This window comes from Myotis brandtii, unplaced genomic scaffold, assembly GCF_000412655.1.
Source record: "Myotis brandtii unplaced genomic scaffold, ASM41265v1 scaffold781, whole genome shotgun sequence".
In the NCBI taxonomy this organism is placed as follows: Eukaryota; Metazoa; Chordata; class Mammalia; order Chiroptera; family Vespertilionidae; genus Myotis; species Myotis brandtii.
This window is the reverse complement of record NW_005371136.1, coordinates 298,860-312,129: the sequence shown is the minus strand read 5'-3', so window position 1 is coordinate 312,129 and position 13,270 is coordinate 298,860. Positions and strand designations below refer to the sequence as shown.

The window sequence follows — 13,270 nt, the reverse complement described above, 5'->3', positions numbered from 1 at the left end:
CCTGTCCGCCGGCGGAGAGCTGGGATTGGGCTTGGGAGGCGGGGTTCCCTCTGGTCCCGCCCCCCGGCGGGAGCGCGTCTCGGCGGATCGAGCTCCGCTAGTTCTTACAGCTGCTGAGAACTGTCAATTGGGGTAAAAATGGGAGAATGAAGGATGTTAAGGGGCCGCTTTCCACTTCTTAACAAGGAACGGAGGTTTTTGTTTCTTTTTCGGCGTCTGGTGATGCACGACAGCTAATAAGTAAACAAAAAGCAAAGTGCCAGCAAGCGGTAATTATACTGGCGACAGTCACCGGCGATCAGAGCACAAATGTAAAACACCTTCAAGCATCAGAAAGGAAAGGCACAGCCTAAGGCATATTTTTCTGAGCTCTTTACAGATTTGTGCCACAGCCCTGGCCTTAGCCGTTCTGAAAGCCTTCAGCCTAAACCACAAAGGTCCTAAATCTCCAGCCCTCCAAAAATGTCCTCTTTACCACTTTCTCTGTCCCATCCTAAAAGAACTCTCAAATCTCCCTCATCTCAACTTCCTAACTTATTTAAAGTTTATATTTGGTTTCTTAGTAACTCACTTTGGTTCTTAAAACTCGTATTTCATGGACGACAGATTGAAGCAGAAGACCTGAAACTAGAGAAATTTAAAATAAAATAGAAAGGAAGGAAGGAAAGGGAGGGAGGGAGCTTCTTGAGGTTGGTCTTGCAATGGTGTTTGTTTGTTTGTTTGTTTGTTTGTTTGTTTTGGATATGACATCAAAAGCACAAGTAATGAAAGCAAAACTAAATAAGTGGGACTACATCAAACCAAAAAGGTTATGCACAGTAAAAGAAACAAGAAAATTAAAACCTTCGAATGAGGAAAAATATGTCCAAGTCAGATATCTGATAAAGGGTTAATATCCAAAATATGTAAAGAATTCTTACAACTCAATAGCACAAAAGCAAACAATCCAATTTAAAAATGGGCAGAGGAACTGAATAGACATATTCCCAAAGATATCCAAATGACCAATAAGTACATGAAAAGATCCTCAGCACCACTAATGATCAGGGAAACACAAAGCAAAACCACAATGAGATATCATCTCACCGTCAGAATGGCTCTGACCAAAAAGACAAGTGTTGTAAAGGATGTGGATAAAAGAGAACCCTGTGCTCTGTGGTTGGTGGGAATGTAACTTGGTACAGCCAATACAGAAAACAATATAGAGGCACGCCCCCTACCGGGGATCAAGCCTGCAACCTGGGCTTGTGCTCAGACTGGGAATCAGCCACCAAACCCCAGGTGCACCAGATGATGCCCAACCAACTGAGCCCCACCGGCCAGGGCTCATGGAATTGTTTTGATAATTAAATTTAAATTAGTTAACATTTATAAAGTGATTATAACAGTGCCTGGCAGGCAATAAGTGTTTGTTAAGCAAAAAAAGAAATACCTTGGTTCTTCCATGAACACTCAAACATCCATTAAAAAAGAGTAATTAATAGCATTGTTTCCTTACCAGTATAATAAATGTGCTCCTCAAGTTTTAATAATGAGAAATTCAGCAAGTAAGTCTGTGGCCGCATAAAGTATATTATACAAGTAATACTACAGAAAAATGCTTGTTGTACAACTTGAAAACAATCCAGTAAATGTTTCAACAATTACATTTTAAATTTACAACTCCTAATAAACTAACTGCTTGCTGGATGTCTCACTGTCATGCCAAACTCAACATATTTAACTTCTTACCTCTAATAATGGCACCAGTGACCTTGGGTGGAGCGCAGAATCATCTTGGACTCTTCTCTGAGTCTCTTGTCTACTCATAACCAGTCACCAAGTATTGATTCTTCCCTGAAATTGTCTTTCTTGTGCCTGCAACCTTTCTCTTCCTGTCTACTGTCTCTTTGGTTTACACAATTATTTTCTCTTGCTTAAACTCCTACAGCCTCTCTCACTCCAGTCTCTGGTCCTCATGCTTTCAAACCCAAGTTCAATCCACTGCAATTTACTTACATTCCCATCATTCCCAAGAAGTCACTCTTTGTAGGGCCATCAAAGATCTGTTAGTTATCAATGCCACTGTACACCTTCACTCCTTATCTAACTCGATCTCTTGGTCAATTAACACTCTTTCCTCAAAATTCCCTTTTCCAATATTATCCAAAACCTTGCTCTCTCCTGATTTTCTTCCTTACTTCTTAACTGCATCTTTTCCCTGGGGCTTTTTCTTCCCTTTATTTTTTTAAATATATTTTATTGATTTTTTTACAAAGAGGAAGGGAGAGGGATAGTCAGAAACATTGATGAGAGAGAAACATCGATCTGCTGCCTCCTGCACACCCCGTACTGGGGATGTGCCCGCAACCAAGGTACATGCCCTTGACCGGAATTGAACCTGGGACCCTTCAGTCCGCAGGCCGGCACTCTATCCACTGAGCCAAACCAGTTAGGGCAATTCCCTTTATTTTTTAAATATAGCTGTTCCTTGGGATTTTATCTTTGGCTTTCTTATCTTCTCATTCTTCACTTGCATGGTTATATTTTTACTACCCCCAAAAGTCTATGACTCGCTAAGCTAAAACACTCCTTGGTAACAAAGCCTGGGTGTGTCTTGTTTCAAATTCTACCCCATTGCCTAGCAGATATTCAGCACTTTTCCTGGACCTGTGCTCCAAGCCTCAGACAAATATCCTAGTTGCACCATTTACTAGCTGTGTGACCTTGACTACATTAAGGCTCCTGTGCCACAGTTTCCTAGTCTCTACAGTGGGGAAAATAGTAATACCTATCTCAGAGGCTTGCTGTGAAAGTTAAATAAATTAATAGATGTAAAGTACTTAGAATACTATATGGTACATACTAAGCTAACTCCTCCCTGAAATTACACAGCCACACCTAATTCAATATGTCCCAAACTGAACAAGCCCCTACATCAATCTACCCAAATCATTTCTTTCTTCCTAAATTTCCTATTTTGTTTAGTGGCAACACCATCCATGCAATTACCTAAACTGCTGTCCCACCCCGGAAGGTCATTAAGTCAGCTTTTATCTCCAGCTTATGAAATTTCCCCTGCCACCTCTACTGCCACAGCCCAAGCTCTGCTCTCCTTGTCTTGCAATACCCACTCCCTAACATTTTGCCACCACTGCTGCCAGAATGATTTTTTTTTTATCCTTACCTGAGGATACGTACATTAACTTTAGAGAGAGAAAGAGAGAAACATCGATGTGAGAAACACCTATCAGCCACTCCCCACCCCCTATACCCCTACACCTGCCCAACCGGGAATCCAGCCCACATCCCTTCAGTGAATGGGAGGATGTTGCAACCGACTTACCAGGTCAGAGCCAGAGTGATCTTTTTAAAAAAATATATCACTTTAGCCCTTAGCCGTGGCCAATGTGTCTCCTTTCTACCTGCTAAATTGAATGCTGCCTGATTTTAATCAATTTTTACTCAATAAACTCATAAAACTTTTCTGTGTAAAAAGGGGATCAGAGAAGAAAAGAACTTAGAAGACCCACTTTTGGGGAAAAGAGAAGAGTGAAAAATGGTATTTATAATTTACAGCATTTAGAAGGTATGTAATAAATTTTAATTTCATTTTGAATGTAAAGGAAAAGTTATTGTTAAAGAAATGGTTCAGGCTTCTTCTCCTCTGTTAAATCTTCACTAAGTTCATTACCAGAAAAAATTTAATAAAGGTGCTCTTTTATTTTTATTTATTTCAGAGAGGAAGGGAGAGAGAGAGAGAGAAACATCAATGATGAGAGAAAATCATTGATTGGCTGCCTCCTGCACACACCCCACTGGAAATCAAGACAGCAACCTGGGCATGTGCCCTGACCAGGAATCCAACCGTGACCTCCTGGCTGAGAGGTTGGCACTCAACCACTAAGTCATGCCGGCTGGGCCTCTTTTCTCCTTTAAGTGAAACTCCTACTCCATCCAATTGAACTGGTCTACACTTGGAAACCCCAAGCATCTTAAACTTTCCCTCCTCCATGCTTTGTCCCCCCTATTTCCTTTCTGTTTATACAGTATGTTTATTAAAAAAAAAAGAAAATAGAGTCGCTTATGCTAAAGCTCCATGTGAACAAACTGAGACTTAATTTATAGTTTCAGCTCTCCGAGAAATGTAATCTAAAACCAGTCATCAGGAATCTCTTGATCAGCACTTGTTAGGTAATCTGCCTGAATAGACATCTGCCATTCCCTAAAGCAGCGGTTCTCAACCTGTGGCTCGCGACACCTTTGATGGTCGAACGACCCTTTCACAGGGGTCGCCTAAGACCATCCTGCATATCAGATATTTACATTACGATTCATAACAGTAGCAACATTACAGTTATGAAGTAGCAACGAAAATAATTTTATGGTTGGGTCACAACATGAGGAACTGTATTTAAAGGGCCAGAAGGTTGAGAACCACTGCCCTAAAGGAACATGAGCTTGTAATAACGAACCTGCTCTTTTGCCCACTATAACTTCCTTGTTCCTTCTCCCTTCTGTTTATAAAAGTCTTTCATTTGTAGAGCTCCTCAGAGCTCCTTTCTACCTGCTAAATTGGATGCTGTCTGATTTTAATCAATTTTTACTCAATAAACTCATAACAGAGAGAAACATTAATCAGCTGCCTCCTGCACACTGCCTACTGGGCATGTGCCCGCAACCAAAGTACATGCCCTTGACCAGAATTGAACCTGGGACCCTTGAGTACGCAGGCTGACGCTCTATCCACTGAACCAAACCAGTTACGGCAAGGGTGGGCAAACTTTTTGACTCGAGGGCCACAATGGATTCTTAAACTGGACCGGAGGGCCGGAACAAAAGCATGGATGGAGTGTTTGTGTGAACTAATATAAATTCAAAGTAAACATCATTACATAAAAGGGTACGGTCTTTTTTTTTTTTTAGTTTTATTCATTTCAAACGGGCCGGATTCGGCCCGCGGGCCGTAGTTTGCCCACGGCTGAGTTGGGACATTGTAACAATTTTAATATGCCTCAGTTATCTATCTAAATAATAGAGGAATATGCAAATTAGCCAGGATGCCCTAACACAGTGGTCAGCAAACTCATTAGTCAACAGAGCCAAATATCAACAGTACAACGATTGAAATTTCTTTTGAGAGCCAAATTTTTTAAACTTAAACTATATAGGTAGGTACATTGTTATTAACTTAATTAGGGTACTCCTAAGGCTTTTAGGAATGGCTACACTCAAGGGGCCAAGAGCCGCATGTGGCTCACGAGCCGCAGTTTGCTGACCACGGCCCTAACGTCACAACAGAACAGCAGGGACCTGAGGCTGCATGGTGCCTGGCCAGGGCGAGGAACCTCAGGCTGCGGCCCCGCCCCGCTCCAGTGCCGGACTGGGGGACCTCAGGCCGCGCCCCCTGCCTGGTGGGGCTTGATGGTTACCTCAGGCCTTGCTCCCCACCTGGTGGGGCTTGACCCCCACCCCAGCGCCCGGGCCGGAGGACCTCAGGTCACGCCCCTTCCCGGCAGGGCTTAATGGGGTACCTCAGGCCATGCCCCCCTCCACCCAGGTGCCGGATTGGGGGACCTCAGGCCACGCCCCCTGCCTGACGGGACTTGACAGGGGACCTCAGGCCGCGCCCCCTGCCCAGAGGGGCTTGACGGGGGTGGGGCTGGCCAGGTCTGGGTCTCACTCAATGGGGGTGGGGCCGGCTGCGTCTGGGTCTCCTGCGTTTTCGAAGCACGTGTGGGTGGTGGGCGGGGACTTGACTCTAGGTCCCACGGCGCACCCCAGGAGAAAGATTTTCATATACATTTTACTAATTTCCTTTCATCTCTGACACTTTTATTATAGAGAAAGGGCAAATAGCAATATTCAAATATTTCCCTCAATTAATTCCCTTTTAATGTGCATGAATTTCATGCACTGGGCCACTAGTCCTATATAATAAAAGCCTAATATGCTAGGTGTCCGACCATTTGTTTGATCAGATGCTCCAACCTGTAGGTTAGATTGCTGCTGGGGTCCAGCCGATTGGGACTGGGCGAGAGGGGCCAGACATGCCCTGGAGCCTTCCTGCGGTCCCTCCCTGATTGTGCACTGGTGGGGTCCCTCGGCCTGGCCTGCACCCTCCCACAATCCAGGACCCCTCAGGGGGTGTTGGAGAGGCCTGATCCGCACAGGCCAGGCCAAGGGACCCCAACAGTGCACAAATCCATGCACTGGACCTCTAGTCTTTAAATAAGTATTACCTAGAGTTTAAAACACTGGTCACAGCCTTGTAACTCATAAACCAAATTGACTCAGAGACATGTTTAGTTTGATTTATAGTCAATTTTATTTATTTGTGTCAATTTTCAACAATTATGAGCTTTCTTGTTAAAATCTAAATTCCAGATTTAAAATATATATTTAAATATATTTTTATTGATTTCAGAGAGGAAGGGAGAGGCAGAGAGAGATAGAAACATCAATGAGACAGAATCATTGATCAGCTGCCTCCTGCATGCCCCCTACTGGGGATTGAGCCTGCAATCCAGGCATGTGCCCCAACTGGGAATCAAACTGTGACCTCCTAGTTCATAGATCAGTGCTCAACCACTAAGCCACCACTAAACTACTCCTGATTTAAAGATTTCCAGACTGCCAAGACAATATTCCTGACATAGTACCCAGCACCATGATAGCACTTTACAATGCTATGAAGTAGATATATCCCATTTTACAAATAAGGAAACAGTGGCAGACTAGGTTTCTAACCCAAGTTTGTTTAACTCTGAGTCTTTTTAATTACTGGGTGAATCTATTCTTATTATCATTGCATGGTCCAGAATCTACTTCTTGGCTTTGAAGGTGCAGAAGCTTGATTTTTCTCAGTGCACCCTGATTTGATCAGCCAACCAGGACTAATTCATAGGTGCTAAACTCTCAGGATACTTATGTCTTGATCAAAATGTCACCTCATTATTTTATAAGTTAGATATTCATGTTAGCAAGTCAATGCATTCTCTTTTTCATTTTAAAAAATATATTTTTTATTTCAGAGAGGAAGGGAGAGGAAGAGAAAGAAACATCAATTATGAGAATGATAAAATATAGTTTTAGACATGACTTTGAAGGTGGACATATACACACATACATAAAATCCTTGAATGAGTACATTGAAAAAATGACCAAAAGACTAACTTTGGAGCATTGTGGAGTTTTGGGAGAGTAATGAAAAATCACAATGGCTATAGAAGGTAAATTTAGAAGCCTTTTATTCTTTTTTTAAAACATATTTTTATTGATTTCAGAAAGGAAGGGAGAGGGACAGAGAGATAGAAACATCAATGATGAGAATCATTGATCAGTTGCCTCCTACATGTCCCCCACTGGGTATCAAGCCTACAACTGGGCATGTGCCCAGACCAAGAATCAAACCGTGACCTACTGGTTTACAGGTTGATGCTCAACCACTGAGCCACACCAGCTGGGCACAGAAGCCTTTTTAAAATTTTATTACTAGAGGCCTGGTGCACAGATTCATGCATTGGGGGGGGGGCGGGGGGGAGGAGGAGGTGCCCTCTCGCAATCTGGGACTCCTCAGGGGATGTCTGACTGCCTGTTTAGGCCCAATCCCCTGGCCTGAAGGGATCAGGCCTAAATGGACAGTCAGACATCCCCCAAGGGATGTAGCAGTGTGCCAAACGGCAGGCGGCAAAGAAGGAGCCTGAGCCAGGACTGGGTGCTGCTTGTACTCCTCCCCACCTGCTGTGCCTGCCGCTGCCACTTGGTAGCACTGCCGTGGAGTCAGGAGAGGCTCCGCCAATGCAGCTGCGCTCACCAGCCATGAGCCCGGCCTCTGGCTGAGCAGCGCTCCCCCTGTGGGAGTGCACTGACCACCAGGGGGCAGCTCCTGTGTTGAGCGTCTGCCCCTTAGTGGTCAGTGTGCATCATAGCAACTGCTCAACCAGTCATTCTGGTTGTTGTGGTTGTTCAGTGGTAAGGGTTTCTTAGGCTTTTATATAGAGATTTATTTATTTGCTACAGGGGTGGGAGGAGAGGCTCCCCCTAATGCTAGAATAGTGAGTCTCAAACCTTTTATGTATTAGAACACCTACAGGTCTTATTAAAACTCAGACCTCTACACCAAGAGTTTTTTATTCTGTAGACTAGAGAAGTCTTGGACTAGAGAATTTTCATTTTTAATTAGTTCCCGGGTGATGTTGATACTACTAATCCAAAAACTACACTTTGAGAATGACTGTACTAGAATTAAGGGATATCTGGCAAATTGGTGGGTTGGTAGGGCAGAAGCATGTGTGAAGAGAGAAATCCTAAGAAAGAAGTCCTAAGCCTTAGATACGATATACTTGATCCAATAACAAAACCTTAACCACTTGGTGTAAGACAAGGGGAGTAGGGATTCTGAGTTGAAGGTAATGAAATATATTCTTTGAATTCATTCCTGGTGCAGCCTATCTGGATCCATATTTAGGTCCCACTTTTAAAAAGGACTGCATAAATAAAATTGAGAGAACTGCACAAATATTGTTGCATATCAGAGCTATAATAAAAGGGAAAAGAAGGTCATTTCCCTCCATTCTCCATCATGTATCTTCAACACCACCAGGACAGACTAGCATCTGGTGAAGCAGCATGGAGTAGAAGCAGCACCTGGTAGAATATCATAGAATTGGATTTGTTTCTGAACAGGTGCGGGACTCCTCATGGGGGCTCTCAGAAATAATTAAATAGGGAATGTACTTTGCAGGAGGCTTGAGTTTCTGCATAAGCAGTTGAGGGCCAGAGCCAGGGCAATTTGAGTTACATGGAAACCTTTGATTTTAACTCAGAATGTTTTCACTGTATCTTGAGTAGAAAACTACAGGGTATAAAGGTATAGACACCCAGCATCTTCTGCTCTGAGCCACATTTTAAGTCAGCTAACAATAAACAACCACCAAATTATTTTTAGTAGAACCATCAACAAAATAAAAGCATGGTGTGTGAATTATAGCTCTTACATGTTTACACAGGATAAACTGAGAAAGAGAAAACCGTAGTCAGGGGAATAATTAGAATTCTGTTACACTCTAGTAGTAAGGTAATAAGCACTAAGCTATGGGGTGACTACAGGCAAATGAAGTAGGAAAGTGGTTTATAATATCAGCAAGACTTGATAGATGAGATAATATTCAGCAAGTAAATTAGGGTAAAAGTCAAAGATGGAACCAACTTTTCTGTCATGAAAGCTAGAAAAGCTATGACCCAACTAAGAAAAACAGAATTTTAAAAGAATAATCATTTTGAGCCCTAGCTGGTTTGGCTCAGTGTATAGAGCAACGGCCTGCGGACTAAAGGGTCCGGGTTCGATTCCAGTCAAGGGCACATGCCTGGATTGTGGGCTTGATCCCCAGTAGGGGGCGTGCAGGAGGCAGCTAATCAATGATTCTCTCTCATCATTGATGTTTCTATCCCTCTCTCTCCCTCTCCCTTCCTCTCTGAAATCAATAAAAAAAATTTTTTTTAAATTATAATCAATATTCTAAGACACGAAAGGTCAGAATGCCATGAAACAATAAAAAGGAACTAGAAAGAACTCTTAGAAATTAAATATAATGTAGTATCAGTAAACAATGCATTAAAAAGAACTGAAAGATAAAATGGAGGAAATATCTTAGAAAGTAGAACAAAAAGATAAAATGAAATTAGAGAAAAGGTAAGAATTATTAAAAAATATGAAAAAAGAAAATTTCCCAGACCTGAAGGACCTAAGTTTTTCCATTGAATGTGAATATCACCAAGTACCCAGCCCAATAAATAAAGCATGACCCACCCAAAGATATATCAAATACTGAAATGTCAGGATACCAAGAAGAGAAGATCAAATAAACTTCAGAGAGAAGAAACAGGTTACATACAAAGGTGTTGGAGTCTAATAGTATCCAGCGACTCTACAATGACCGGGAAGCTAGAAAAGAATTGATCAATGACTTCAAAATGATGAAAAGGTATTTCCAATGTTGAATTTTATATCCAGCCAAACTATAAAATGTAGATAGAATAAAGATCTTTTTTTCAGACATATGTGATCTACAAAAATGTGCTTCCTATGCATTTTTTCTCAGGAAGCTAAGAATATATTCAACCAAATTAAAGAAAGAAGATAGAAGCCCTGGCCTGTGTTTCTCAGTGGTTAGAGCATTGTCCCATTCACCAAAGGATCAAGGGTTCACTTCCCGGTAAGGACATATACCCAAGTTGTGGGTTCTATTCCCAGTCAGGGTGTATGCATGAGCCAACCAATAGATGTTTCTCTCTCATATCAATGCTTCTCTCTCTCTTCCTCTTCCTTCCTCTCTCTCTCTCTAATCACTGAAAAGCATATCTTGGGTGAGGATTTAGGAAGAAAAGAAAGAAAGAAAGAAAGAAAGAAAGAAAGAAAGAAAGAAAGAAAGAAAGAAAGAAAGAAAGAAAGATCACCCTGATTAGCCAATGGGAAGGGTAGCGGTCATATGCTAATTACCATGTTTCTCTTTTATTAGTGTAGATATAACAAAGTTAAGTAAACATATTTCCTTAAAAATGGAATCAAAATGGAAAAAATAAGGATTCGATTTCATATTGAGTTGATGGCTGAGCTACACAAGGGGAATTTAAACAACTTTAAAGCACAGCAATTTGATTTTTCATCCCTTGTGCAAAAAGAACTACAAAGAAATCTTAAACAGTATTTAGTAATCACATTGTTGGAAATAATATTGGCTTTTTTATTCTGAAACTAATATCTATATATTTAATGATAAAGCAAAAAAGTAGTGAACATTTTTAAGAACTTAGATTTTCACCCTGGCCAGGTAGCTCAGTTGGTTAGGGACGGTTCTGATACATCAGGTTGCAGGTTCAATCCCCAGTCAGGGCACATACAAGAACACAAGAATCAACCACTGAATGCATAAATGAGTGGAACAACAAATGGATCTCTCTCTCTCTCTCTCACTCTGAAATAAAACACTTTTTTAAAAACTTAGATTTTCAGGTAAGATAAAAGACAAATATAACATCAAAAAAATTAAGTAAAAACAATGTAACATGCCCTGGCCAGTTGTTCAATGGTTAGAGCGTCAGCCTGGGGCTGAAGGGTTTGTTGGGTTTGATTCCCAGTCAAGGGTATATACCTAGTTTGCAGGTTTGATCCCTTGCCCCAGTGCATGAGTAGGCAACCAATTGATGTGTCTCTCTCTCTCCCCTCCCTCCCACTCTCTACAAAAATCATTGAAAAAAATATCCTAAGGTGAGGATTAACCAAACCAAACTAAACCAAACAAACAACCACCCCAAACTCTGTAACCTTAAAAATGAATGGACATATAAGCCTAACCAATGGACACAGACACCAGGGGGGTGAGGGCATGTGTGGGGGTATGGGGGTTAATGGGGTGACATATGTACATATGTAATACCTTAATCAATAAAGAAAAAAATTTTAAAGATGAAAAGGATTCACACAATAAATCAAATCTGTTGCATAGGAAGTTTTTTAATAAATAAAATGTTAAAATTAAAAAAGGAAGAAGGAAAGAAAGGGAGAAAAGAAGAGGACAGGAAATCCAAGAAAAGTAAGGAATCAAGATGGAAGAAAGGAGGAAGAAATTTCTAAAACAGAGCAGATAAAGAGGTGAGTGTTCCAAGAGGGATGTACCAAAGATTAAAATGCATCTGAGAGATAACTTGATATGGGTGTCCATCCTGGTAAGTCTGTGGCCAAGTTAGTGATTGATGAAGAGTTAAACACACAAACAAAATGATGAGGCAATTGTTAATTACAGGAAAAACAAAACGTTTAACAAGAAATGTAATCACAGTCATAGTAAAATACCTCACTTATTAGTGAATAATATTCACATAACTCTAATGCTTTAAACTTTGAATACTTTATTTAATTAAAAATTTTGAAATAATTAGGAGTTTGAAGCAAGAGGAAGAATGCTGTGAGAGAAAAGAATTAAATCATCTTCTATGGGAATCAATCAATAAATGGTATCTACAACTTTTAAATGAAGAAATCAGAGTATAATCATGTTACTGAGGAATGCACGGATAAGGAGCTTAAAAATATGTAGGAGTTGAATAGGACTACTTCTTAAAAAACAACTCAAAAGTGTGGAGAAAAATTACGATGCTATTAGCTAATATTACCCCAATACATTTAATTTAAAAAATTCTTTTTAATTGAGGTTAAAAAAGTGTGGTGGGATAGAACAGAAAACTGCTTAGTTTTTATATAAACTATTTGACTTTTAAGACCTTTACATTTACATATTGAAAATTAATTTTAAAATTTGGAAAGTAACTATTTTATCTTAAAATGGTATATTTTACATCACATTTAACCAAAGAAATGTGTTAAATGAGTGAATGAAACACTACTTTGCAATTTTGTCTATCTTCTCTAACCAAGAGATACAAAAGATTACATTCTATTCGTTATCAGGCACTTATATGTCTGACTATGAAGGAAGATCTGTTTTGTTAACTTTTGTATCCCCAGATCTTAGAAAATATTGAAAATTTTTTTTTAAGGGGAAAAAGGACCTTGTCTGAAACAGGTTTGAAGAAGACCCAAATCCATTGTCACCAAAAATCTTCCAGGCTACTCTGTGCTACTCTGTCCTCTTTGATAATTGCACGGCCTTATGAGGTGTCAGTTCAAATTAGAAAAGTCACTTTTTCAGGAATGGGCACTTCCTACTCCAAGAAAAGTGAGGCCAAGTTAACAAAACCGCAAAGACTTGGCTAATTCAAGCACGAGCTAATTTATTATTATTGGCCCAAAGGGGCCCACTCTTTTTTTTTTTTTTCCTGCGCAGGCCAATATCCACAACTGTGCAGACGCCAGTGGCAGGGCGAACGTTTTCATCAGTAGTCGGTGGGAGCATTGTTTCTCAGCCAAAACGGAGGGAGACTAGAATTTGTTCAGTGTAGTCATCCAGACATCTCCAGTAGATCCCAGCCTTTCAGACCTGCATCTCGTAAGAAAATACCTCAATTTTCCATATCACAAGCTGGGGAAACAAATCTGAATCCTTCAAGGGCGAGCTCTTTTCCAAGGACTGCAACCTACCACCGCCAGCTCAGGATTTACGAGACCCGGGACGCACAACATCTAGCGCTCCGGGATCCCAGCCAAGCGGCGCACCTCCGCCTTGCCTTTCAATAAGCCGCTTGTGGTCTGGCTGCCCCGCAGTTCAACTTCCGGTCACATAGTGAGAGGATGTTTTCCTCCTGGCCACGCCCCTGGCCACGCCCCTGGCCA

At 41.1% G+C, this 13,270-nt stretch overlaps 1 long non-coding RNA gene across 1 annotated transcript; it reads right to left on the bottom strand.

Moving 5' to 3' along the window:
* Positions 1-12,525: 12,525 nt before the first annotated feature.
* On the bottom strand, positions 12,526-13,257 carry LOC106724265. The gene is made up of 2 exons (XR_001360007.1): positions 13,079-13,257; positions 12,526-12,977 (listed from the first exon to the last, which is right to left on the bottom strand). It is a non-coding gene; the product is annotated as an uncharacterized LOC106724265 (long non-coding RNA).
* Between the last annotated feature and the right edge of the window lie 13 nt (positions 13,258-13,270).